Source organism: Bufo bufo, chromosome 2, assembly GCF_905171765.1.
Source record: "Bufo bufo chromosome 2, aBufBuf1.1, whole genome shotgun sequence".
Lineage (NCBI taxonomy): Eukaryota > Metazoa > Chordata > Amphibia > Anura > Bufonidae > Bufo > Bufo bufo.
Genome location: NC_053390.1, coordinates 803805052 through 803828862, shown reverse-complemented (window position 1 = coordinate 803828862; position 23811 = coordinate 803805052). Strand labels below are relative to the sequence as shown.

The window sequence follows — 23811 nt, the reverse complement described above, 5'->3', positions numbered from 1 at the left end:
TAAAAATATAGACCCTAGCCTAGACCTCCTAATCCAGACCCTAAACAACTACAAACTCCAGACAAGACCCTAAAGGTCCCTTTACACAGCACAATCTGCTGTCGGGAAATGAGGATTTTTGTGTTCGCTCGTTCATCGGGTAATCGACATTTACATTACCAGATCATAGCTAAGGAACCGCAAAATGCATACTGGCTTGTGCATGAGCCCTTAATAGATACAGCTGCCACACCATACTCTTAAATAAATACAGACCCCAAACTAGACGTCTAAACAAATACAGACCAAAGACCAGACCCTAAACAAATTCAGACCTCAGACCAGACCTCCTAAATAAATACAGATCCTAGACTAGTCCTCTAAGAATACAGTCTCTAGTCCAGACCCCCAAACAACTACAAATACCAGTCAAGTACAGACCCCAGACCAGACTCCCTAAATAAATACAGGCCCCAGACCAGCCTCTGCAGATACTGGCCCTTTCTCAGTCCTGCAGTCCTCTTTACTCCAGGGCTCTTCCTCACACAGCATCATGATTCTGTCTGTGGAGGTACTCAAAGTGAGAAGGACTGCAGGAATCGGGAGAGTATTTGGTCAGTATGTAGTACTTGGTTGAAATGACAACTTTTCCGAGAGGTCACCACTACGTTTAAGAGCCTGCTGGACATTCTGGGAAGGTTGACTGGTATGGTTTTGAGGTTTCCAGTCAATAATCGATCACACGGTATTGTGGCAATGATGCACTGGTTTGCATTCTTCCTCAGCGCTTCACCCTTGACATTGCATTCCTTTTAAGAATGACTTCTCTACTTGGACACCTCTGACACACAGATGGTTTCCACCTGACCATGACAGGTGAAGATATACTACAGGCAATGTTATGGGTACAAAGCACATGAGGGGAAGGAATGCTTCTGTGTCACTCAACGTTAGAGGCCAGGAGTTACTACATCCTTTCTCCTTTTTAGAAGTTGACAGAATAAACGAGCAAAAAAGTTCAATGAAATGTGGCCATAGCTATGGGGCCCGATTAGGGTTGCCACCTTTTCCAACAGGGGGTGTGGCTGTGGGGGCATGGCTTAACATGGGGTGTTAGGTCGTTATGTCATAATGTGGCTCCTAGTATTAACAATGCCCCATTAGTGCTCCCTAGTAATGTTAATTGCCTCCATTAGTGCCCCCCAGAATTAATAATGCCATCCATTGGTGTTCCCCAGTAATACTAATGCCCCCATTAGTGCCCCCCAGATTTAATAGCGCCCCCATTAGTGCCCTCAGTAATAGTAATGCCCCCAATAGTGCCCCCCAGAATTAATAATGACCCATTAGTGCCCCCCAGTAATATTAATGCCCACATTAGCGCCCCCAGATTTAATAATGCCCCATTAGTGCCCCCTGTAACATTAATGCCAGAATTAGTGCCCCCACAATTAATAATGCACCCATTAGCCCCCCCAGAATAGCACCCCCATTAGTGTCCCCAGTTATAGTAATGCCCCATTAGTGCCCCCAGAATTAATAATGCACCCATTAGCGCCCCCCAGAATAGCACCCCCATTAGTGTCCCCAGTTATAGTAATGCCCCATTAGTGCCCCCCAGAATTAATAATGCCCCCATTAGCTCCCCCCAGCAATAGTAATGCCCCCATTAGTGCCCCCCGGAATTACTAATGACCCCATTAATGCCCCCCAATATAAATAATGCCCCCTTCTCTGCTTATTCAAAAAAAAACTCACCTTATGCATTTGATGACGCCTCGGTGAACACTCTGCTCATTGGAAGCTCAGGAAAGGACCTGCGCCCCAGGCTGATGATGTTTTGCAGGTCCTGCTGCTTCCAGTCAATGCTGTGAAACGTCATCACACTGGAGTGCAGGTCCTGATCCCGTCGCCATCATGGATGAGGTGATTTTTTTTTTAACACAAGGCAGGGGAGTTAAAGGCTGTACTAAAGAGCGCTCCACAATGGAAGGGCACATTAGTAACATTTCATGTAGGAACACGAACAATTATTATTTCCAGTAGAAAGAAAAATACCTTCACTAGAAGGGGCACTAAAATACCGGCTTGGCCCATGGAGTTACCGGTCGGGTGGCAACCCTAGGGCCGGTACATTTTGTAGTGATATTTTACGAGCCACAAAATAAAAATTAGTTTCACAAAAATAGAGAAATAATTGCACAAAATTATATTCAGTATCACAGAACATAGGGGGAGATTTATCAAAACTGATGTCAAGTTAAAATGACTTAGGGTACTTTCCCACTTGCGTTATTCTTTTCCGGCACTAAGTTCTGTCCTAGGGGCTCAATACCGGAAAAGAACTGATCAGGTATATCCCCAGGCATTCTGAATGGAGAGTAATCCGTTCAGGATGCATCAGGACGTCTTCAGTTCAGTCATTTTGACTGATCAGGCAAAAGAGAAAACCGTAGCATGCTCTGGCGAAAAAAACTGAAGACTTGCCTGAATGCATTTTTTTCCATAGGACTGTATTAGTATTAGTATCAAAATACCGGAAAGCCGGTATGTGCAGACCAAAAAAAGGTGAATAAATTAAATGCCGGATCCGTTTTGCCGGATGACACCGGTAAGACGGATCCGGCATTTCAATGCATTTTTTTGACTGATCAGGCATTTTTAAGTCTTAAGTCTTACTAATGCCATCAGTTGACATACGTTTTGCCGGATCAGACAGGCATTTCCGGCGATGGAACTGCCCGCCGGATCACTCTGCCGCAAGGGTGAACGTAGCCTTAGTTGCCCATAGCAACCAATCAGATTCCACCTTTCATTTTTTCAGAGCTGTTTTGGAAAATGAAAGGAGGAATCTGATTGGTTGCTATGGGCAACTGAGCCAGTTCTACTTTACATCAGTTTGGATAAATCTCCCCCATAATTTTTCCCTGTAATTCCGTAACGCAGAATGACATTTTGCCATGACGCGGTATAATTTGACTTCTGTTATATACTTTATAGCAAATCCATGGGTCTATGTGAAAGTGGCCCATACATATCACATTTTATGGCCTCCATTTTAAGCATATGGCATGCCGTATATGTGAAATTTACGCCCCCCCATAGGGTTCTATGATTAACGTATACTTCTTTTTACTGACTATCTTTCTATGGAATAGAGCTCTCTACGGCGCTATTCCATAGGGGTTTTGCTTACCGTATACTGATGCATACTTACCAACATTTCAGTCGGTAAAATCGTGGGCATCTAGGCCCCGCCCCTGGGAACGCCCCGGTCCCACCTTTGAGGTAACCCACCCATTTTCGCCCCAGGACAGCACAAATTTCCCAGGGACAGTCCTGCAAAATTCGGGACAGTGGGCAACTATGCTGAAGTATCGGCCCAGACGGAGGCTGAATGGACACTGTTTTGACCTCCATTAGAACCCTATGGATACATGCAGCATGTATATTAAGAGCTGGTGTATATACTATACGGATATCACAGATGTGTGTGAACAGAGACTAAGAGCGCCCACAGAATTCGGTGGCCCTACACTATAACCTCTGCATGAAAAAAGTCATGGCGTGCTACATCACGCACCGTATTATGGCGGTATGGCGACTCATAGGGACGCCACGCACCACCATATTGCCAGGGACTGACCCTAATTTTCTGAGACAGTCTCTGCAAATGGGGGCTGTCCTGGGCCAAAATGGGTGGGGGGTATGTAAATTTCATCCATAGGTGGGCAGTCGTTTACGAAGTTGGTAAGTGTGATACTGGCTCGCAAATGGCGAAATACCTGCGTAGTCAGGGCTAAGGGGGTAGGCATAGGCGACCCAAAGGTTTTAAAATTTACCGACATAGCAGGGTGGAGTTTGCATGGAACAATTGGGGTGATACATAAGGGGATGTTCAGTAGAAATTTTTTACAGGCTGAAAAGAAATCCTTGTGTTTTCACCATGTGGATTTTAAATCTGCGGCGTAGAAGTTTGCACTGTATGAACTACGGCTTTTCCAATTGAAATGAAAGGGACACGGTTTTTGGGCATATTTCACACATAATATGTGCATATTCTGTACTAAAATACACGTAGATCCATAAAGCCATAAAATAAAGCGAGAGCTTTCATTTATCTTGAAAAATGAATGCTGTGCTCTAAATGGTTGCTATGGGCAACGAAATCAATTTTAGGAGAGATTTATGAAACTGCCTGTTTGTTGCCCACAGCAACCAATCACAGCAAGGCTTTCATTTTGTGTTCTGTGTTGGAAAAATGAAAGCAGCCCTGTGATTGGTTGCTATAGGCCACAAAGGCTGCTTTTCTTGTAGTTTTCATAAATCTGACCAATCAGCTGCAATTTTCCATAGGTCTGTCACTGACCCCCCCCCCAATCAAAGCAGTCGTTACAGTGCTCATACAACCGCCACGTTGTATAGAGCTGTATTAAGGAGCACCTGTCAGGAGGATCAACGTTATTAAAGCAGGCACACAGTCTGGTATAAGGTTGATCCCGCTGATTAAAATGACACCTGTCTTGTGAAAATCGGATGTGACGTTCCCAAGATAAAAGACATTTTATTCCTTATGCAAATTAGGTCTTCAGTGCACTGAGGGGCGGGCACTAGCTTTTTAATGCTGGCCACACCCCTCAGTGCATGGAAGCCCTCATAAGTACACAGAATGAAAGTCTTTCTTTTTCAGGAACGCAACAACCAATTTTCACAAGACAGGTATCATTTTAATTGGCAGGATCAACCCTACCATGCAGTATGCCAGATTTAACAGAGTTGATCCTGCTGGTGGGTGGGCTTTAAGTCATCCATACAAGCCTATGGGGTCCTACTGTACTCCACAGGATGCCATATTTGGTGGATATTCACTACAATTCATTTTTGGCCGGGTTGTAGCAAAAATCGCAAATGCGCAGAGCCTTTAATCCCAGACTTTACTCACATACTATTTTACTGGGGCCTCAAGCTATTTTATGCTATATCATGCAGCTAATAATGCTCAAATCTGAAAGTTAGCCAGTTCTCTACATAAAAATATGGAGTACGTGCTCTCGCGATGTGAATGGAACGATACCCAGATCTCTTCTCAGGCTACTGACATCTCCTTCGCTTTACATATAGACACTTCACTCTTCCAGGGCTATCAGAAGCATTATACACATATCTTGGGACAGTATCCAAAACTACTACATCATAAATCACCTCAAAATCCGAGCAGAACCAAAGACGTTCCATCATAAAACAAATGAATTGTGACTGCTCCGAGGGAAATAGTTCTTTACAGATAGCAGAAGACAATTGTCTCCATGACGAGGGGTCAGGCCACCACAGTCATTGGTTATTTTGACAAGGCTGGAAAATGGCTGTCTCAAATAAAACCCTGAGCCAAAAAATATGTCAGCGCTGGATTAAACCTCCCCCTCCTTCTCCTTGAACACATTTCTTGACTCCTCCAAAGTGAATATAAATCTGCCCATCAAAAACATGGATAAGGTGAACTGTTTCGGTCACTTTCAGCTCTCGGGCATTTCTTTTACTCGCGAGAAGTCCTTCAATATTCCGTTCAGCTGATTTTACTGGGTGACAACTAGTGATGAGCTGTAGGGGTGATATTCGAATTCACGATTATTTTCTTGATTGCGAAAATCGGCAATGTAATATTCGCGTAATGCGTGCACAATACAGGCGTGGGTCACTTTAGCGAAATTTTTCAATTTGCTAGAAGTTTCCTGAGACTGGAGAAAATGGTTGGCACGGCAGAACATTACAATAGCTTTATATGCAGTTAGAGTGCTCCAATGTATTCGCGATTGTGCAAATCGGCTCTAATAATGCGCATATTTTTGCGTAATACGTGCAACTTCACATTTTAGCAGGTCTGACTACATATTACTGATTGGTGCACTAAGTATTGTTGTGACATCACAGCACTATGTCTGTAGCCTGTATGTATGGAGAGCAGAGAAACAGTAATCCCTATCACACTACCTAACACCCTGCACTGGAACCTATCAGCTACACTATATCAGGATATAACCTACACTTACTATCTCCTACTAACTATCTGTATTATATATATAAGCTAACTAACTAACTAACTAACTAACTATCTAATGTAATGACACAATAAAGCACAGAGCACAGCAATGTCACTGCTCTCTCTCTCAGAACTGCAAAAAACTACTGCTGGGGAGGTTCTTATATAGTGAGGGGTAGGGAGCTTTCCTATTGGTTGCTAGGGATGTTGCTAAGCTCTGACAAAGATATCGCAGCCTTCTCATTGGCCCACAAGCAAGAAGGGAGGTTACTGACGAAAAAAAAAATCTAGAATATTCGAGATTACGAATATATAGCACTATATTCTACATCTTCGCGAATTCTCGAAGTGGCGATATTCGCGAATAAAATTAGCGATTTGAATATTCACGATTAACACTAGTGACAACCACTGGGAGCAGTCATGACACTGCCCATAACGGTTGTCACCTAGTGTATATATATACATTGCTATGGATACATTAAGGGAAACCTGTTGACTTGAAATGTGTGAGCTCTATGAAAGTTTAACTAGAGGGCACAGTTGAGTATCATGCTATAGATGAACAGGTGGGCCAAGTGAAGTGAGTCCTGGCCCATCCTTTAGATTCTAAGACAATGGTGCAAGGGAATGCATGCATACAGCAGATCATACTACTGTTATGAGACCCTTGGAGTGAAGGAGCCCAGCCCCAGTTGATGTTATTCCTTTTGCTATTAGGTGGTGAGAACTTGTGCAGGATTCCTCTCTAAGGCTCAAGATACACTGTCAGTAAACAAGTGGTGAGAAATTGACCCAAGGGTCATGAAAAGAGTATGGATGAGAAAGAAATGCAAGGCCCTTCTGTCCTGTGTAGCAAAATCAGGCATCATCATAGGGGCTTCTTATGGATCTCCTTCTCTTCTGTGTACAGCACTGGGCCATATATACAACTTCTACAGCTCCACGGTACAGTGCTTTAGTCCTAAATTGTACACCAGTGTACCTCCTAAAGAGAAGACACTCTTGCTTGTGGAGATCCAGTTGATGTAGGAAAAGAATGCAATTAGCTCTTCTGTGGAGAGAAGAAAACCTATAGGTGGCACTAGAGAGACCGTTTTCTGCATTTTGGAGGAGAACTAATTTGGAAAGAAGGTATATGAACCTATTGGGACTATGTTGTCGAACAGCCTCCATGCACTGAACTAACCTTATCTGAAATCTTACCAGCCGAGACACTACAATAGCACAGCAACAAATTCCAAACACCTTGAACACACTAGACTCCGTGGAACTACAAATTCCAGAATGCACAGAAAAACAAACTTAACTCAGTGGAAGTACACATGGCAAGCACTATACCTGACACACAAACTGAAGTGAGACCTGGGTATAAATAGTAGGGATCGACAGATTATCGGTTTTACCGATATTATCGGCCGATATTCAGTATTTTGACCGTTATCGGCATCTATTTTGACGATATTCTGATAACGTATTGGAAACACAGATCGCGCTGCTGACAGCGCTCTCTGTGTTCCCTCAGCAGCACAGGGGAGAAGGAAGCAGTGTCTCCCTCCCCCCTGATATGCTGCTGCCGCTACCGCCAATGTGAGGGAGGAGGACAAGAGAAGGGGCGGGGCTGTGGCCGCTGCGCCACCAATGAAGAGAAATCTCTCATTCATTCATATACAGGAGGCGGGAGCTGGCTGCAGAATCACATAGCCGGCTCCCGAGCTCTATGAGTGGTAGCTGCGGTCTGCGGTAGTTAACCCCTCAGGTGCCACGGATCGCAGCTACCGCTCATAGAGGTCGGGAGCCGGCTATGTGATTCTGCAGCCAGCTCCCGCCTCCTGTATATGAATAAATGAGAGATTTATGTTCATTGGTGGCGCAGTGCACCCCCCAAGCCACCCTGTATGAAAAACATTGGTGGCGCAGTGCACCCCCCACCCAAGCCCCCCCCCAGTTTTAATAATTGGTGGCAGTGGCCACAGGGTCCCCTCTCCCCTCCTCCTCCGATGGAGTGTAAGCAGTGTAAGCCTGGGGCTCCGATCAGTTACCATGGCAGCCCGGATGCTATTGAAGCCCTGGCTGCCATGGTAAGCTCCATGCTGCTGTGTGCACAGAGCAGCAGGGACAGTGTGAGATCCTATTCACCCTGATAGAGATCTATCAGGGTGAATAGGACAAGGGTTCTAGTCCCTAAGGGGGTTAAAAGTTAGTAAAAAATAAACACCAAAATATTAAGTATAAATAAAAAAGAAAGATTTACAAAAAAAAATAAAAACTACACATTAACAATAAAAATATTCATTTTCAGCAGATGTGTGTAGGATTTTTTTTTCAAAAATGAAATTTCACAGAATATCGGTATAAATTATCGGCTATCCGCATGAAAGATCACAAATTATCGGTATCGGCCCTAAAAAATCAATATCGGTCTCAACAATCTGTGCTCAACAATCTGTGCTCTACTCTTATCAACCAGAAATTAGACGATCACTAAACCTAGATTCAGATATAAAACAACTGCATAGCAATTGACCAAACAAAGTTGATAACCAGGTAAAACAAGTAGACCCTGAGAGAGATGGGAGAAAGAGGTGGGCTGTCTAAGTGACCAAGTTACACAAAAAGAAGCCCCATGAGAAAAAATACGGCTGCACATGGTTACTGTACATGATTCAGGAGCACAGAAAGTCTTTGCTGGGCTTAAACTAGAAGCAGTGCATCAAATGTATCACTTCATGTCCTTAAATTAGAGTGTGGAAGCAGCAGTGTGGGAAATCAGGTGATATTCTGTATACTCGAGGTATTATGTATAGTACACAAAAATTCACTTGTCTCCAGTCCACAAGGGCGCCTCAACGACCGTGTCATGCTCACTGGCCTGTATTTTAATATACAATAAAAGCTGGCCTAGATGTTCCTGCAGATAAGGAGACTCCAGTGAGTAGTTATCTGTTTTGAGCTTTTATTGGGGCACGATGTAGCCCATGTCTCTAAGAACAAAGCAGTAAAGCTGCTGTCTCTAATGTGCACTGTATGGACTGAAAAACTGGTTCTAAAACTGGAGATTAAAATTATGAAAGTGGAGCACAACCATGATGGAATAGGAAGAAACATAGCAAATAACCCAACATGCTATGGGCCCTGATTTTATGGATTAGTTCCATCAAAAGTTCCTGCAAAAATGATTCTAACACTACACAACTTTAGTCAGGGGCGTGTACTCAGGATGGACAGCCTCTTAACAAAATGGGACCCTACGCTTTGTTCTAGCCCCACATCAGTCTCCACAGGCATTTCAGGCAAAAAAGTTGGACAATGGAAATGGATGGAAGGTGCCATGATGGAAAGTAATAGATTTTGACCCGTGTGATCTATTTCATCCCAACACTAGCCAATGGATGATGTTTCAGAAACCCCTAAAAATACTGTATATAAGTGAATTCTTAAAGAGGTTTTCTCTTTAGTAGGGCTGTGATCTAGTAACTCAACCATGTCATACACACAGCAGCCTCTAATGGACCCAATGCCCCACATCGATATCCCCAAACTTATGGTGGGTCTCTATTACAGTCTATAGGAGCTATGGAAACTAGTGAGAATGTGTCCATAGACCAGTGGTCGGCAAAGTGCGGCTCGCGAGCCACAAGCGGCTCTTTAGACCCTTCAATGCGGCTCTTTCCCACGGCGACCCATCCTGCACTACAGAGGAATCGAATCTTGCCTGTGGGACGCATTTGCGTTCCACAAAGCAAGCGCACGCGCATCACAGTAGGGCCTACTGTGATGCGCGTGCGCTAAAACTAGTTAGCAGACACGCCCTCTCTTGCTTTGTGGAACGCAAATGCGTCCCACAGGCAAGATAACTAGTATGGGGGCGGCAGTACGCACCTCCTAATAGACGTCAGAACGAGGAGGAAGTGACGAGGGGTATTGAAAACGTCCCGGGCAGTGAAATCTGCCAGAGACAGAACACCGCTGCAGGCTACAAGTCAGAGTCAGTGTACCTCCTTCTACCTCCTTCTACCTCCTTTCAGAGTCAGTGTACCTCCTTCTACCTCCTTTCAGAGTCAGTGTACCTCCTTCTACCTCCTTTCAGAGTCAGTGTACCTCCTTCTACCTCCTTTCAGAGTCAGTGTATCTCCTTCTACCTCCTTTCAGAGTCAGTGTACCTCCTTCTACCTCCTTTCAGAGTCAGTGTACCTCCTTCTACCTCCTTCTACAGGTGACTCAATTATTTGGCATCAGCATTTACTTGGCATGTGTTTAAACAGCAAAAGTAATGTCTGCAGACAAGTTTAATAAAAGTAAAAAATGATAAAGATAAAATGAAATAATAATCAAGATCCAAATAAAAGAAAGTACATATAAAAGTATGTAAAAACACACTCTGGGCTCATGCCCACGAATGTAAGGGCGCCGTGCCTGTGCTGCGGACCGCAAATAGCGGTCCGCAATGCACGGACACAGACCATGGGGCAGCTGCATGAGGATCGCGGACCCATTCACTTGAATGGGGTTCGCGATCCGCATCCGACTGCCCGCACCGCAAAAAATTAGCGCATGCTGAAGTGAATGGGTCCATGATGCGGGCTGCACACGGCCGTGTGCAGCCCACATCATGGACCCATTCACTTCAATGGGTCCAGGATCCGGGATATGAGTGCTACAGTGTGCTTCCGTGGTGCTTCTGGCTGTGCCCCGTACCGCAAAAAAGTAGTGCATGCACTACTTTTTTGCGGTGCGGAGGCACAGCCAGAAGTACCACGGAAGCACTCTGTAGCACTCATATCCCGGATCCTGGACCCATTGAAGTGAATGGGTCCATGATGTGGGCTGCACATGGCCGTGTGCAGCCCACATCATATACCCATTCACTTCAGCATGCGCTTCCTTCCTATATATTTTAGGTTTTAAAAATGTGGCTCTCAAAACAATCAATCGTGGTTTTGGCGATATTTGGCTCAGTTGACAAAAAAGTTTGCCCACCACTGCCATAGACAATACTGAAGAGTGATTACAAATGCAGGCATTGGGCATCACAATTAGATCGATGAATATTACAGGGTAGTCATTGTATTGTCTGAGACCTCAAGGACGGATCAACCTCTCTGGCTGAGTTTTTATGTTCAGAGGGGTTCTAGTATTATCTCTAGATCTTCTCTTTGCTGTAAATATGTATTGCGTGGCATTGTTCTATATATTTTGTCCTCCAGCAGAATGATGATTGCTTACATAGTAAACTGCTTTGAAAACACAACTGAAGATTCTTTCCACTTGATGCACTAGATGGTCGCAGGTCAATTAGACTAAGCTGTTCTTTTCTTATTAACAGACATAAAGTACAAATGGAAATATTTACAGTACTTAGCCCCAAACTGTGCACATCATGGGTTGATTTTGAGCTCCATTCCTCATGGGTGGGGTTAACTTCCATAGGACCTCCCCTCTACAAGCACCAAAACTAAAAAATACAAATCAGTGGATAGATCAAAGATCAACTAGGCCCAAGGATCTAGCCTCTTCTTTTAAAAAATGAGAAGAACCAATTAAATATTCCCATATTGGACCTTCTCATCTTGCTATTGGGTTATTGTGGTGGCATGTACCAGGAAGTGAGACACTTTTATTTTCAACAAGTTCCAAGAAACCTATTAAAGGGGTGTTCCCATCTGAAGTATCTTGTGCATTTTCCATAAAATGCCTTAAGAATGATCGACCTCTGCCTTTCAGGAGCACTTGGGTTTCTTGACTGGCTTCCTTTGACGTCTATGCCAGTTACTATACTGGCTCTGCTATTTCTGTAACTCCCGTAAGCTTTTATGGAAAGAGCCATGTGCAAGGACATCTCCTCAACATTGATTAGACTGGTAAAACTGAACAATGAGAGTCACTTTGAATAAAATATATGGGTCATGGACCCTTGGTGTCTTGATAGGTGTCTTGATAGGTGGTGGCCCACCCTGTTAATGTGCCATTCATGTCTAGGCTAGCCTTACACATTAGGCAGAATTTGCCAATTTTGGCATGACTGGACGACCATGAATGATTATGGAGGCCTCCTGAATCTCACCAGAGGGCAGATGTTAGGGTAGAGAATGGCCAGGCAGTGGGAATGCTGCTTTAAACCCATTTTCTTTTTAAAATATTTTTGATACATCTTAAATGCAGCCCAGATGCTTGAATTCTCATGTTCCCTAAATCTCAGTTCGCTCCAGTGTCAGTATACAGGATAATCATGGATGACAGGGCAGACACATAATAGCTTCAGCTGGAACATAGGGTGACATTGGGGGAAGTATCTGGATATCTGTCTGATTGCCGCAGCTAATCTAAGGATTTATCAAAGCTCCAAATGATGGTGATTTTCTGTAAGCATCACCTGCGATCACCGACTCAGAGACACAAGTTAGGACTGACATCATCTTTATTGAATGCAAAGAATTCCTCTGCTATTGGCTTTTCTCAAAAGCTTGGGTTAGAGGTCACCTCATTACATCTTGGCCTTCATTGGCCAATAATCAGATTTCTAGATATTTGGTCTTGTAGATCTTGCAATGTAAATCTGATTATCCAAGGAAAATGATGATTTCCTGTGACATGTAGAAAAACAATAGCAAAGAAGCAATGTGCTGCTGTTCTGCCTTTTAGGGTAAATTGCTTCTGCCAAGGGGGCCATTATGTCTGGCAAAGTGGCGCTTTACTAAAAAAAAGGGTACGTAGTGGAGCATTCTTCTTGGCAACAGGAAGCTTGGCAGATATTGCATGGGACATCCTGTGGCTGGCCCTGTATGAAGCACTCTGGATCCAGCACTGTATGGTACACACTATGACTGGCACTGTACAGGGCACACCAATGTCGGACTAGGGTACCATGGACCCACCAGTAAAATCCATCCTGGAGGCCCACCGTGTAGCTACATGGAAATACTACCTGCTCACACAATGACAGACGGCAGCCTCTGCACCTTTAACGCCCCAGAGCGGCATTACCACCTTTGTATGGCCCCCACTATCTTTAATGGTGCATCCTGTGTCATTTTGTACATCTAATATCATGTCCTTCATAATGTGTATATATATTTCCTTGTAAATGACTGTTAAAGTGTTATGTGCCTGGTTCACCAGCAGATGGCGGCAACAGTGGCAGAGCTAGTTTCCCTGGAGTGGAACCTTCTAGCCATTCCAGCCCTCTCTAGAGAGGGAGGAGTCCAATGTTAGTGAGAGGCAGAGTAGCTTACCCCCTGTTGGGGAAGCAGAAAGCCCTCGTCCCTCCTGGACGAGCCTGCAGAAGTCAGTCTAACCTACCCCATCTTGGGGAGAGGTTGTGTCCAGCTTACCCCTTGTAAGGGAATGGCTGTGTGCCAGCCAGCAGAGCACTGTCTGCTCGGCTAGGCCAAAGAGGAGAAGTAAAAAGCTTCTGAGCCAGGAGGAAAGATTCCCTGGATAAAGAGAAAGATACAGATACAGACAGAGTCAGACTACAGAAAGTTAAGTACAGCAGAAGAGAAAGGAAAAGTTTCTTTTTATTCCAGCCAACATAGCAGAGCTGAGAGAGTACAGATGTAGCAGAGCTGAATGTGTTTGCCTGCCAGAAGTTAAGCCTAAATCTGCTGATAACCAAGATAAAGTTTGGAATACTGTTCTCTGATGAAAATTTATGCCAAGTAAAGCTGTGTTCAACATTAATAAAAGTCTGGACTCCACTTCTTCTACCAAATCCCTCAAATGTTAAACCCTTTATCACTGTTTCGGACGACCACGCTTGGGATTCTGGATATCCAGGTAGGAGCACCGTGACAAGCTCCGCACCTAAAGGGACACTATAGGCAACCCTCATACCACTCTGGCAGTCCTACACCTGGGTTCCACCATCACCTTCTACATAGGGGGACTTGCTGAAATGCAACTGGCGTCACAACAAAAACTCTAAAAAATCTCATAACACCTGTAGAAGAGGCCCCCAGCATCGTTAATAGCCCGCTGCACACCCCCAATAGCTACTCCCAGCATCCATTCACTGATGCACTCCAATATAACCCCAAATTCCTTTCCAAGACATCTTATAAATCTATCTGGAAATGATTCCTTATGAAAGGAACTCAGACAATTTCTTGCTCTACTTGTTGTCTTAACTGATCCACTTCTCTGGCCAAGATATTTATTACCCTAGTGAGGAGCATGACCCCACTGTCTCTACATCTGGCTCCCAAATCCCACCTGTTTCCCATTTCTCTCCATTCTCTATATGGATGTCATATGTAACATGGCTAATAAAATAATACTGCAGTTCAAGGGTTTAAATTGCATGATGAACGCCAAACGAGACGACCCATTACAGTTGCAAGAACCTTGCATTGCCTTCTTAGATGTCAACCTGTCTACAAGACGCTAACAGTGCATTATGTAGTCCATACTATGAAGATAGAGCAAGGAAGTTTAGATTACCGGTATATGTATGTTTGCTTAACATTTTATGAGCAGATGCCCTCCGGCTTAGGATGGTCCACCATAAAGGCCAACTCAACATAAAGGACTTTCACCCGTCAACATTTATCGATGGTCAAAGTGTCTTCAGACTTGTTCTTCCATTACAACTAATTCAATTATTTACTACATACATTTCCTTAAAACAAGAAAGGCCCTAGAGCGAGAATTGACAGAGAGTAAACTGGTTTCAGGTCACGGATAGATGAAGAAGTATAAATAGTGTATCTGAAAAAGATTGTCCGATAAGGAAACTTTCGCTCTCCGCCATCCGCTGCCGTACAGGACTTCAAGTATAGATTTAAGGGTCGAATAGATATGAAAACACTTTGTATAAATGTTAAAAATTCCTCCTTTGCTGCATTCTCCATCTCTGGAAATAAATGGGGTGACTGAACTTTGAAGAAGATAGAAGAAATACGTTAATACGGAAGAACGTATTTGAGAACACAGGGTCATTACCATATAGTCACACTGTATACTTTACATTCTTGGGATTTATAAAACAAGGTCTTGAGGTCTTGAGCTGCCGGACACCTACGGTATTTGTCAATGTCAAGCAGATTCAACTTCCAAAACTTTTCACAAGTTCTGCAGTAAAGTAGTGACAACATGTTTTTTACACATTGTAGTAGGCTGGTCAAGCGTAGCAGCTATCCATCTGAGCACCCCTAGTGGACAACGCTTCTGCCAGACATCTCTAGGGAAGGTTATTCTTCCTGAAAACAAAAGGATCGGGTATATGGAAACCAAAAATCTGCTGTTGGGAGGCTACCATTCATGTTAGATGGTCAGCCAGTCCTGCCAGAATCGGTAGGGTCGGCTGATACACATCAAATGCATAAGTCCAATTGTAGTAGGGGCATAAATGTCCCATAGTTTTCAGAATCTACAAATTACATGATCAGCATTCAGCAATTTATACCTACTTTCAAGCATTAACATATTAGATGACCATATGTAGGGCAGCTTTTAGCATCCACAGAATTTTGAACCTTGGAGATGCCATTATAATACATGATCAAACATGGTTGTGCTGGATTACAAAAACATTGGTTGCTTTTGTCCAAAAACAGTGCCAGGTCTTTCCACGTATTGTGTCTGGTATTCATTTGAAGTATATGGGACTGAGCTGTGATACAACACAGAAACTGTGGAAACAGCCAAAAGCAGCCAAGTTTTTTTTTTTTTAAACTAGGACCTGTGCTAGGACTTCATGCTGGGAGAGGGGGAGAGAGAGCTGTCCCATTCACAGTCTGGACACAGAGCTATTTACATTATGAATTACTGAGATAGGTGCATTTTTGGAGCCTGGGGGCAATTGTGGGTGAGAGCTACAGTACATAGTGAAATCTTAAAATTTACAATTCTTGTTTGATTATTCCACTGAAATCCCAGTGTACTGTACGTGTTCATGATCATAAGGACATGGGACTTTTATCCAGAACATAAAGTGGACTGTGTGAATCGAAATGGGATATTCCCGCACCCAGCGTCGGACTAAAGTCCTTTGGGCTCACCAGAAGAAATTATTCTGAGGGCACACCCTTTGTGTATATAGGATGTTAAGGGCCCTGTTTTATTAGGGATACATTTTTGTCGGAGCTTGGCCCAATGGTGGATCCTTTGGTACTCTGGTGGGCCAGTCCAACCCTGCCCTCAACTCAAAATGACCAGCTCCATGACCGTGGACCGTGCATGAACATGGACCTACTCCCAAGTCCAGTCTATTGTTCTGTTTACTTCCAGAACAAATCCACCAATTCCTCAAATTAGCCCCTTGTCCTTATTTTATCTGGAATCTTAGTGTATTATTTGGCAATGATACGAAACATCCAAATTCCCCAACCTCTTGCGAAAACAGAGATTTGGCAATGAGTCACTGAGCAAACGTGATTTCTGTTAAGCTAAACCACGTAATAAACATTTCCAGTAGTGGTCCATTGCCAAGTTCCCACTTTTTGCATGGAAAACCCCATATTTTCCCAGTATTTTTCCTCAAGTGATTAAAGGGGCTGCACAGGATTAAGTAAATATGGCTGCTTTGGATCAGTGCCGCACCTCTCCGCTGTTTGTATGTGGCACAACAGCTCAGTGCCATTCACTTCATCAAAACTAATTTGCAATATTACACACGACATGGCACTGTTTTTGAACAGCCACGTTTTCCTAATCCAGCCACTACAGCAGGCAGATGAAGACCATTCAGGAGGAGAGGGATTTTTGGTCTTGCAGTAGAGGGAACTGATAAGAGATATGGTGGCAGGAGAAGGAGTCTCTCTCCCACTTGTATCTGCTTCAGAAATGGCACACTAGTGCCAAGTATTGCTAGGCATGTGCAAGAAGAGAAGGCCCAAGTCAGGATTTGCACCTAGGGCCTGAAGATGACCCGAATTAAAGTCCCTGGCTAGGGAAAAGTGACCAAAAGATACTGCATATGCAATAATGGCCCACAGAGAACAGGAGGAGAGAGATTCTTCATCCCTGCAGGTGTGCTACTGAAGAGGACAGCTGCAGATACTGCAGGAGAAACAGCTGGGTCTAAGCAAACCATTCCCAACGTAGACACAAGGCCACCAACCACACCTAGTTACAGATGAGTTTATGAAGAGCACTGGAAGAGAAGTATTCCCCTTCTGCCACAAAGTATCAGGTTAGAGAGCCAGGTCTGTTTGGAAAGCAGCTAGGAAATGTAAGATTAGTGCTGCAGGGCCTGAAGAGGGGAACCTGGCCCTGGCGTTAGCCCCTAGAATCAGGGGATATGTAAGTTGACTTTGCAGGAGCCTGGGAGATGCACTGGTGCTGCAAGATAGAAGAGACCATCCATGAGAACATGGGGCCTGCAGGCCTATAACATCTCCCTTGGATCAAGTAGGTCACTTTTTGCACTGGTGTAATGGAGTGTATATAGTTCAAGGGGTTGTCCGGGTTCAGAACTGTACCCAGACATAACTCCCTCTTCACCCAGGCAGCCCCTCTGAGTTGAGCGTCGGAGGATTTCATGCTCCGATGCTCTTCCTTGCCTTGTGCTGAATCGTGCAGGTCAAGGGCTTTTTCAGCAGATCCGGTGACGTACCCGGTATCACCACGGGTATGCTAGGTGGAGGCTTCCACCTAGCAGTGAGCCTGGTGAGATCACCGGCACTAATAGGCGGACTTTAGCACTGATCTAGCCTGTAAAACAGGCTAGGCCAGCGCTAAAGCCTGCCTATTAGTGCCAGTGACGTCACCGGTGGAAGCCACTGCCTAGTAGTGTAAAAATATAATCTAAACAGCCCTTGTCCTGTGCGATACAAAGCAAGGGAGAGCATCAGAGCATTTTAACTCAAAGGGGCTGCCTGGGTGAAGAAGGGGTTTTGTGCGGGTTCATCTAGGAACCCGGACAACCCCTCTAAAGGACTATGCCTTTAAGAGATTATAAATACTTATTGAGAAACCACAAGGAAAACGGAAAACAATAGGACACGTTCTATAATTTGCAGAACGGCCACACACATGCGGACAGCACACGGATAATATTCGTGCGCTGTCTGCAATTTTTGGGACCCTGTAGAAATGAAGGGGTCCAAGCGCGATACGCAAAAAAATACGAAACGGACCCACATTATGGTCGTGTGCATGAGACCTAAATCACATAATTTTCTTTAGTATGTGATATATTTACAGGCCAGACCAGAGTTTTCAAAACCACAGAACATATTATTTTTTTCCCAGTCAGCGCAGGAATGCAGTGATATTTCCGCAATGTTGACTATGGGAAGACACGAGCTTACTGAAGAATTCCGAAAAATAATAAAGATACAAACCTGATTCCACACCATACAAAGCTGAGCAGATAAAGACTGACATTTAACGTGATATCCCAGAGCCCGGCCCTCACGCGTAATGTTCCCCGTCAAGCCGCTTATCTGCAGACTCCAAGCATAATGAAAATCTAATTGTCCTTTGATCGGCGGCCGGATCGCTTTCAGTATATGAGCCCCGGCAGACAGGAGGAAATATTAAACAATACTTTGGCACGAGGAGATCTGTCCCTCAGGGTCTCTTTGTGATGTAGCAAACACGTTTCAGTGACTGATCTGTGAAATACGATATATCTCGTTCACTCAACTTTACAAAAAAATTAAAGCTTGAGATCATTAAAGCCAGGTTCTGGCACAAAGCTGCTTTAACAAAAATGTATAGAAGAAGTACAGCGGCTCACCTCCTCAGTATATGGAAAAGGTGCTCACCCCCAGGTCCCACCCTCAGGACCGAGTGAGAAATTGAATGTAAAAAGGCAGGTGTGGGGGGGCACACTACAAAAGGGAACACCAAACAACAAATTAATAGTACACTTTATTCCACTAAATTGTGGTAAAATCCTAAAAACATACCCCTAAAATACAAATAAAATATAGACCATATACAAATCTATAAAAATGCACACAAGGGAATGACACGGTTAAATACCCAAATAGCAGCTAGTAAACTTGAGCGGCACACCAATATTGTCCACAGTCGCAAAATGTCCCGTAGGTATCCAAATCTAGTGGATTAGTGTAACACAGTTCTTACTGGGTTACCCCCAATTCAAGCCTGTGGGGCCCAATAGTTTGCTGGGTATGGCCTATGATAAACGGCTCACTACCGCTGCCACAATACCTGCACGTGCTGTCTCTGCTCAGACTCAGCTCGGTCTTACCGGTCTTCACTGCTAATCCTGCAGCGGTGGTATGGAAGGCCGCACACCCGCAGCGTCCCACGAGGTGTGCTTCCGCCTGCACGTATCGTCCCACGTGACCGGGTATCCAAGGAGACCGGATGCTTTGCTACTGTGACGTCAGTATTGTGCGACAGCTTTCACAGCGGCGCTGTTCAGTTCACTTTATCTTCTTTTCTTTGCCGGCTTTGTTTTCTTTGGTATGCGGTGGATCAACGCTCACTCTAACTACCGCCAGACGCGTTTCGGGGTCCCTCGCCCCTTCCTCAGTGGCCTACTGAGTGAACGGATCCTCACTCTTTATAAATGGTTAACTCCACCCCCATCTATAATTGACGGAGTGGATTCACCCTTGATATGGCTATACATCTGTGCATTACCATTTGTATATATTTCAGCAATTCATTACATAAAATATAAATATAAAACAATAAATATCATTATATATCCCATTAAAATATAGGTCATTGGAGAAGACTACTGAAACAAATGGAGAAAACTATTAGAGTGCCATGCACACAAACCGCATTGAGCTGCATGCGTTTTCAATTGCGTAATTGTGGCTCAGTATGCCTAGGGGGTAATTCTGTTACTGTTATGGCTTATTGTAGATTAAGAGGAACCGTCCCGCAAGGAGGGGAGATCACAGTGTCGATAGACGACCAAACTGCGATGTCCCATCCCTACCGGACAGGCCCTCACAAAAACCCGAACACCTCCATCTCAGCATTGAGGCCCCTGGGGATGATGGTATCATATTCAAAAATCCTCCGGGATTCCTGACGTGACATATGTGCAATATGATTCCCACCTCTCCAGGGTTTTTTAACCTTTTCAATTGCCACAAACTTCAACCCAGTAGGATCACTATTGTGTACTACTCCAAAATGTCTGGATAGGGAGTGCGTCTCCAGGCCTTTCTTAATATTTGCCACATGCTCCGCTACTCTCTTTTTTAATGTTCTTTTTGTTCTGCCGATATATTGTTTCTTGCATCCACATTGTAACAGATATATCACGTCTGTGGAATCGCAAGTGAGGCATTCCTGTATTTCCAAACTGAATGGGTTGACAGTCGACTCTACTTTTGTGGTCTTTTTTGGGAAGCTAGTAATTTTGCAATTGGCACACCTCCCACATCTGAAGAAACCATTCACTGCTAACCAATTATCTTTTTTCTGAGTTTCTTTCCTCAATTTCACTGTGGGAGCTATCTTGCCGGCCAAATTGTTTGCCCTAGTATATGTAATTTGAGGGGCTGCACTCAAGAGGGGACCAATGACTCTATCATTTAATAAGTGTCCCCAATGTTTGCGAATACTTTTTTCCATTGTTTTATACTGAGAATTAAAAGGTAGTATAATTCTCAATACCTCATCTTGTGGTGGGGGATCTCTCGCAACAAAAAAATCTTTCCTCTCCATTCTTTTCACTTTTTCAAGTGACCTATCTATCACTTGGACCGGATAATCCCTTTCTAGGAATTGTTGCTTCAACACAGTTGCTTCCTCCTCAAATTGATTATCATCTGTACAATTTCGCCTAAGTCTCCGAAATTGACTGGTAGGCACATTTACCAACCAGCGAGGTAGGTGGCAGCTAGCATATCTGATAAAGCTGTTCTTAGCAACTGGTTTGAAGTAGGTGTTGCAAAATAGTTGTCCCCCCTTTACCTGTATTTCCAAATCTAGGAATTCTACTTTCAGCTGACTAACTGTGGGGCTGAACACCAGATTTTTATCATTCTTATTAATATCCTGAAGGAAAATATCCAAGGATTCAGACGTATTCTGCCATATGAACAGGATGTCATCTATGTAGCGCCGCCACAGTACCAGATCCGTCCCCAGCCTGGGCTTGATGACCTCCTCCTCCCATACAGGAATGCCTCACTTGCGATTCCACAGATGTGATATATCTGCTACAATGTGGATGCAAGAAACAATATATCGGCAGAACAAAAAGAACATTAAAAAAGAGAGTAGCGGAGCATGTGGCAAATATTAAGAAAGGCCTGGAGACGCACTCCCTATCCAGACATTTTGGAGTAGTACACAATAGTGATCCTACTGGGTTGAAGTTTGTGGCAATTGAAAAGGTTAAAAAACCCTGGAGAGGTGGGAATCATATTGCACATATGTCACGTCAGGAATCCCGGAGGATTTTTGAATATGATACCATCATCCCCAGGGGCCTCAATGCTGAGATGGAGGTGTTCGGGTTTTTGTGAGGGCCTGTCCGGTAGGGATGGGACATCGCAGTTTGGTCGTCTATCGACACTGTGATCTCCCCTCCTTGCGGGACGGTTCCTCTTAATCTACAATAAGCCATAACAGTAACAGAATTACCCCCTAGGCATACTGAGCCACAATTACGCAATTGAAAACGCATGCAGCTCAATGCGGTTTGTGTGCATGGCACTCTAATAGTTTTCTCCATTTGTTTCAGTAGTCTTCTCCAATGACCTATATTTTAATGGGATATATAATGATATTTATCGTTTTATATTTATATTTTATGTAATGAATTGCTGAAATATATACAAATGGTAATGCACAGATGTATAGCCATATCAAGGGTGAATCCACTCCGTCAATTATAGATGGGGGTGGAGTTAACCATTTATAAAGAGTGAGGATCCGTTCACTCAGTAGGCCACTGAGGAAGGGGCGAGGGACCCCGAAACGCGTCTGGCGGTAGTTAGAGTGAGCGTTGATCCACCGCATACCAAAGAAAACAAAGCCGGCAAAGAAAAGAAGATAAAGTGAACTGAACAGCGCCGCTGTGAAAGCTGTCGCACAATACTGACGTCACAGTAGCAAAGCATCCGGTCTCCTTGGATACCCGGTCACGTGGGACGATACGTGCAGGCGGAAGCACACCTCGTGGGACGCTGCGGGTGTGCGGCCTTCCATACCACCGCTGCAGGATTAGCAGTGAAGACCGGTAAGACCGAGCTGAGTCTGAGCAGAGATATCATGTGCAGGTATTGTGGCAGCGGTAGTGAGCCGTTTATCATAGGCCATACCCAGCAAACTATTGGGCCCCACAGGCTTGAATTGGGGGTAACCCAGTAAGAACTGTGTTACACTAATCCACTAGATTTGGATACCTACGGGACATTTTGCGACTGTGGACAATATTGGTGTGCCGCTCAAGTTTACTAGCTGCTATTTGGGTATTTAACCGTGTCATTCCCTTGTGTGCATTTTTATAGATTTGTATATGGTCTATATTTTATTTGTATTTTAGGGGTATGTTTTTAGGATTTTACCACAATTTAGTGGAATAAAGTGTACTATTAATTTGTTGTTTGGTGTTCCCTTTTGTAGTGTGCCCCCCCACACCTGCCTTTTAACAAAAATGTATTCTAGAAGTCACTTACTTACATTTTTACATGTAGAATTAACCCCTTAAGGCTAAGGCCACATGGGGAGGAATTTCTGCTGTGGATTTTGCTGAGTTTCCAAGCAAATGTGTTAAATGCAGATTATTCACGGATTTTGCTGGAGATTTGCAGCTTATTGCAACCTAGGCATGAAATGGATTACATTTCTTAAACTCTGATCCACTTTGGAATGCTCATTTCCAATGGTCTGCCCATGTAAAGGTGCCGCTGATCACCCGATGAACGAACGAAACGCCTCAAACGGACAAACTGTTCAGACTGTGTGAAGAGCACTCTGCTTCCCAGAAACAATGAATCTGTATGAGGACTAGCGATAGCAGTAGACATCCTTAGTACACATGCAGTGAAGGTGATTACTACATGTACAGTGCCTTTCAAAAGTACTCACCCCCCTTGACTTTTTTCATGTTTTGGTGCCTCACAACCTGGAATTAACATGGATTGTTTGAGGATTTACATCATTTTTCATTTATCTTTTTTTATTTTATTGTGAAGCAAACAACAAATAGGATAAAATACCAGAAAAAGTCAATGTGCATAACTATTCATCCCCCTAAAGTCAATACTTTGTAGAGCCACCTTTTGCGGCAATCACAGCTCCAAGTCGCTTTGGATAAGTCTCTATGAGCTTGCCACATTTTACCACTGGGAGTTTTGCCCATTCCTCCTTGCAGAACTGTTCCTGCTCCTTCATGTTGGATAGTTTGCGCTTGTGAACAGCAATCTTTAAGTCTGACCACAGATTTTCTATTGGATTGAGATCTGGGCTGTGACTCGGCCATTCCAACACATTTACATGTTTCCCCTTAAACCACTCCAGTGTTGCTTTAGCCGTGTGTTTGGGGTCATTGTCCGGCTGGAAGGTGAACCTCCGTCCGAGCCTCAGATCACGCACAGAGTGGGGCAGGTTCTGCTCAAGAATCTCCTTGTATTTAGCACCATCCATCTTTCCCTCAAGTCTGACCAGTTTACCAGTCCCATCCCCCCAGCATGATGCTGCCACCACCATGTTTCACTGTGGGCATGGGGTTCTTTGGGTGATGTGATGTGTTGGGTTTGACCCAGACATAGTGTTTTCTTAGATGGCTGAAAAGTTCAACTTTAGTCTCATCAGACCAGAGCACCTTCCTCCATACATTTTGGGAGTCTCCCACATGCCTTTTCGCAAACTCACAAAGTGCCTTTTTGTTTTTTGCTGAAAGTAAT

At 44.1% G+C, this 23811-nt stretch overlaps 1 protein-coding gene and 1 long non-coding RNA gene across 2 annotated transcripts in view; both read right to left on the bottom strand.

Moving 5' to 3' along the window:
* Positions 1–23811, bottom strand: part of ADRA1D (adrenoceptor alpha 1D) — a 135811-nt gene that overhangs the window by 34398 nt on the left and 77602 nt on the right. The gene's annotated exons all lie outside the window — the stretch shown is intronic.
* Positions 9927–10416, bottom strand: LOC120990470. Its single transcript, XR_005776422.1, has 3 exons — positions 10231–10416; positions 10159–10189; positions 9927–10014 (listed from the first exon to the last, which is right to left on the bottom strand). It is a non-coding gene; the product is annotated as an uncharacterized LOC120990470 (long non-coding RNA).